Raw genomic sequence first — 6000 nt, 5'->3', positions numbered from 1 at the left:
CTGTGCAAGCCAAGAGTAAGGGCCTACTCCATGGTGAAACATGGTGATGCATTTCATTAGTGTGTGTTTTTAGATTTTTACCTCTTAATTAGTCTATCTGGTGTATGCAACATTCGTGCTTTTGTCTAATTTCTAGATTAATATTTTTAAATTTTTAGATAAATTTATTTGGAGTTGGTATTTATATTTGTATAAATATTAATGTTATTTTTATTTATTTTATAAATTATTTCTTTTATTATTTAAATACATTAATGTTTATCTATGTTTCTGTTGTTCCTATCGCCAAGAAGTGATAGTTCCTATCGCTAGGGATTATTTAGTTTTTCATAGATTCAATCCATGTGTTCTAGCTACATTCATAATCACTCAGGTCATAAATGTCATCCCTTGATGTCATTCTACTCAAACACCTTTCACAAGCTTACACTCTTGGATTGACATGTTAAGACCAGCTGAACTTCATCATAAAATTGTTAATTGTTTTGTTATTATTTGCCCCAGTGTTGGCCTATCAAAGGACAAAACCCTTATTTGTTGCTCAACATCTAGTGGCTCTTCACAAACTTGTAAAAGAGTTTGACAATCATTGTCTTGATAAGTTTTTTCATGATTTTGAAAAGTAGTGTGGTCTAAATAGACAAGGGAATGATCATACCAAGATCATTGGGATCTTTGGCATGGGTGGGGCAGGCAAGACAACCCTTGTAAATGATTTGTTCAAACGAAAGTGTTCAAGCTACATGGGAACATGCTTTCTATTTGATGTGTGAGAGAAGTCCTCCAAATATGGATTACCTTCCTTACAAGCTAAACTCATCAGAGAGCTCTTCACTGGAAGCCCATCTAAATTTTGAAGTAGGGGAGAAGGAATCAACCATGTTAAGGATCGTCTAGTAAGGAGAAAGTTTCTAAGTAGTTGGATGCCTTGTGCCTCATGGATATGGTCAATATATCTCATAATAGTTTGGTCATTGCTACAACCTATGATGTGGGTGTGCTTACAAGCACATAAATTATCAATCAATATTATAAAAAAGGATTGAATAGAGACAATGGAAAATAACTCTTTTGTTGGCATTCATTTGGTTAGCCCAATCCAACTAGTGGATATGAGAATCTTGTTGATGCCTTCATAGGTGTATCTATAGGATTATGCCTCTCTCTTGAAGTTCTGGACCGACATGACAATGGTAGGCCTCTTTATTATTGGGAATTACAACAATGATAAGATAAGATAAGATAGATTTTTAACACCCATAAGGCTAGGAATGGTATATGGGACAATCTTCCGACTAAACTAGTTTTAGTAATTTAGATTTTTTTTGTGCAAGCTGGTGATGAGCCCCCCTAACTTCTCATTGTTCTCCTTTTTGAATAAATTGTACCAAGAGCTTCGAGATATGATATCTAAAAATTTGAACCTGATGTCCTTGTACATATTCTAACATAAAGTGTTGTTTTGTTTCCACCTTCCCAACGTTACAAAAAGTGTAAATTATCTCTTCCCAAGACTCATTTGGTCTCTTCCATCGACTGGTCTCACATTGGACTTGATGAGAGTTGGTCTTGAGCTGTGTAATGAGACTTTTAGCTTTCCAAGAAATGTTGGCACCTAAGTATGCCTTTTGGATTTGAACACATGTGGGATTGAAATTTTTGATCTAATAAGATTTAATTTTCCTTCCAAGTCCATTACCCCAAATCTTCTTATATAATTTATCCATAACAAAGAGCTTTATTTCTTTATTCAAAGTCCATGAATCTCTTCATCTAGACATCATAGGTACTAAAGATAAGTTTTGATGCACTAGATAGAGTGGGAAAACAAATCTTTATGGATATAGTGTGCTTTTTCATAGACAAGAATATCAAATAATCTTGAGTGAACCAATATTAGGTTGGTCTTTATTGTAATCCCTCATTGTTTACCATAGAAGCCTAGTTTTGGCATGTTCCACAATACATAGAGAGTTGATTCGTAATAACTAGGGAGATAAGAGTATTTTTAAATCCAATTGTTTTACAAGCTTGGTTATTTGGAACTTCCTCAAGTGAAGCAATGAACTGAGTTTATACAATATCAAAGAGTCTCTAGCTCTCAACTACGTTTTGAGCAACCTTGAAAGTCTAGAGATCAACAACCAAGTATTAACAGCAAAGATCTTGATTTGTGGAAGTTATTTTCCAAGCATTTTTCTATCAAAATTCATGACATGAAATCTCTGATTGAGATGACCTTATTGGAGGTAAATGTAACTGTATTTAGAACCTTTGATAGAGTGAATTATGAATGCCTAATTTTTTTATCAATACTTAGCAGAATGTTTTATATAATAGAATGTTTGATATAATGGGTGAATGCACAAAGTTGGGTCGCAATTCCGCAGAAGTCAAATCCACGAAATGAGACCTCTTAGAAATGGGTACCCGATTTTAAGAAACAGGCACCCGTTTTCGGCTTGGGTGCCTGACCCTAAATTTAAAAAATGAGCACCCGTTATTTTTAAAAATCAGGTACTCATTTTTTATTTTCAAAAAATGGGTACCTGTTTCTCAAAAAATAAAAAATTTGAATTTTTAAGAAACGGGCACCTATTTTTTAAAAATTGGGTACCCATTTTTTAAAAGTAAAAAACGGGTACTCGTTTCTTAAAAATTCATTTTTTAAAGTTTTCAGTGGATTTTACATGGCGCTTTTAGCTTTTCAAAATGCGTACCCATTTTTTGAAATTCAAATAGTGGGTGCCTGTTTCTTACAACATGAGGTGGGATTTTTTCTTCCTGGCTCGAATTTTGGTTTGGGACAAGCTTGGTGAGACCAAGCCTATGCCTTGGCCTCTCAAGATTTGGCTAAGGCACTGAACTGACAAATTCATGCCTTGCCATAATTTTTAGAGGGTCTTCTTGATCAATTTTTTTTACAAAAAAAAACCCATTAGAGCTCTCACTGTCCTGATTTCAAAAATATAAATTTTATAGAGTTATGATTTTATTTACTATTTTTTGGTTATTTTTTAATCAAAGGTGGTACCTAAATGTAAAATAGCAATGTTCACTAAAACTTTAATAACTTTTTTTTTATATGTCATCAATCTACATTCAATTCTTTTCAAGTTTAAAAAAAAAAAAAATGAAAAAAGTAAAATTTTGATCAAATTATGGTGTCCGTACACGAGAGGTTTTAAAATTTTCCTTAATAGCCAATTAAAAATTAATTTTAAAAAAAATATTCATTAAAAAATTCAAGAAAAATATTATCATCAATCTTTGGTGTGTTAGGTAACTCCATTTAAAAGGATTCACAAAAAATCATTCATTTGTGTCAAATTATGGTGTTCGTACATGAGCGTGGTATGGTCCTGAAACAGGCATGTTGAAAAAGTGGTTTTTAAATATCCATACCAAAAAAATAATCTATCATATGGGTATACAAATAAATTACATATTCAAAAAGAAGATTCCAGGCACTACAATTTTTATTGTTGAAGTTTTTTTATATTTAATCTCTAAATGGCTCAAATTTTGGCATTGGCTGACAAAATATTTCAAAAATAGGAAAAACACTTTCACTTTTTGACCAAAAGTGAGACCCAACTTCTTGCACTGACCCTAATATCATATTAATTTTTTGAATTGAAGGTTTGAACATTGTTCTAGATACTTGAGTTTTAAGTTATATATCTTTCTCTCAGCAGCATTAGAATTCATATATATAAGTGCATTGAGTTAAGTTCCCATAGGGACATGTATCTACGTGGCCTATAGCCATGTAGGGTCATGTCTCTATGTGGACCTCGTAGAGTCATGTTCCTATGTGGACCTAATCATTTATTTCCTTGACTAAACATATGTTAGAGCGTGTAGATTATATGACTTCTTATGATCATAGATTAATAGTGCCTGATAACATAAAGAAATACAATTTGTCTATCTATCTATCTATCTATCTATCTATACATATATATATCTATCTATCTATACATATATATATCTATCTATATATATATATATATATATATATATATATATATACATATATATATATATATATATATATATGTATATATATATATATACATATATATATATATGTATATATATATATATGTATATATATATATACATATATATATATATGTATATATATATATATGCATATATATATATATATATATATATATAGATATATATATATATGCATATATATATATATATATATATATATATGTATATATATATATATACATATATATATATATATATATATATATATATATATATATGTATATATATATATATATATATATATATATATACATATATATATATATACATATATATATATATGTATATATATATGTATACATATATATATATACATATATATATATGTATATATATATATATATACATATATATATATATATACATATATATATATATATATATATATATATGCATATATATATATATATATACATATATATATATATATATATATATCCATATATATATATATATATATGTATATATATATATATATATATATATATATATGTATATATATATATATATTGTTACCAATACATAATCTAGTATGTACTTCAATTCAACTAAAGCTATTATTAACTCACTCTTAGCAAGGGAGAATTGAATCATAAAGGAATTCACCATCTCATGATATGTGCACAAGCATCAATCTAATTGATGTCTATCAAGAGAATTGGTTATCTGATTTCTGACACTCTAGGACATTAATTTAATGTAGTCTATCATTTAATAAAAATCACAATATCATGATCAATAAGTACCATAATCTATAGCACTCTTGGACAATAATTAATGAAGTCTAATTATGATACATTTTGTTATCATGACTTTCGGCACTCTGGGACAACAACTTAATGTTGTCTTCTCATGATAATAGGTCTAGGTAGTGATAAGATCATCACCTTTCAATAGTTTCCCTCTAAACATATATATTTATGAAAGGTCGTCACCTTACATGATACATTTCATACATATAAGATAGTAATCAAGAATATACATGTACATATATTACAAAAATTGAAATTTATTTCAATAGTTACAATCACATTTGTATCATACCAAGTTTACCTTTGAAATATTCCAATTTAGGTTTTAACAGAGGTTTAGTAAGTACATTGATTGTTTTTTCATTTGTGCTAATGTATTCCAACTTGAGAACATCTTTGTCCACCATATCTCTAACTTAATGGTAAGGAATTTCAATATGCTTCGATCAGTTGTGGAAGAATGGATTCACTAACAACTTGATATAGCTTTGATTGTCATAGTGCATAACTATTGGCTTCAAAGGCTTCTCGAACAATCCAACTAGTGATTTTCTTAGCCATACTACTTCTTTGGCTCCCATTGAGGCAACTATGTATTCTACTTTGGTGAAATTTAAGGCAACTAATGGTTGTTTTCTACTAAACTAAGATATCATTGTTGAACCAAGACTAAAACAACATCTTGTTGTGCTTTTATGATTTGTGGAGCTACCAACCCAATTAGAATCAGAGTATCCATGAAGTTAAATCTTAACTTTATCATATTTAAGACCAAGTTCAATCATAACACACAAGTAGTGTAAGATGTGCTTGGCTTCCATTAGGTGGATCATCTTAGGTTCATACATGAATTGGATTAAAGTATTATTTGTGTAACAAATATTAGGTTGCGTATTCACTAAGTACATTAGTGAACCAATTATTTATTTGTAGTATGTGGGATGAATAGGTTTTGATTCAAATCTGCCATTTTTAAGTTTGTGAAGATTTTCTTGCATAGCTGTGGTCAAAGGTTTGCAATCCATCATTCCAAATTTAGTCAAGATGTCAACAATGTATTTTCCTTGATTTAAGAAAATGTAGTTCTCATTTTACCATACTTCTAGACCTGGGAAGTAGTCAAGGAGTCCAAGATCTTTTATGTCAAATTTAGTTACCAGATCTTGTTTGTATTTTACTA

The sequence above is a fragment of the Cupressus sempervirens genome, chromosome 7, assembly GCF_028749045.1.
Source record: "Cupressus sempervirens isolate cs-2001-9-10 chromosome 7, ASM2874904v1, whole genome shotgun sequence".
Classification (NCBI taxonomy): Eukaryota; Viridiplantae; Streptophyta; class Pinopsida; order Cupressales; family Cupressaceae; genus Cupressus; species Cupressus sempervirens.
The sequence above is the reverse complement of the archived record's forward strand: the minus strand, read 5'-3'. Positions refer to the sequence as shown.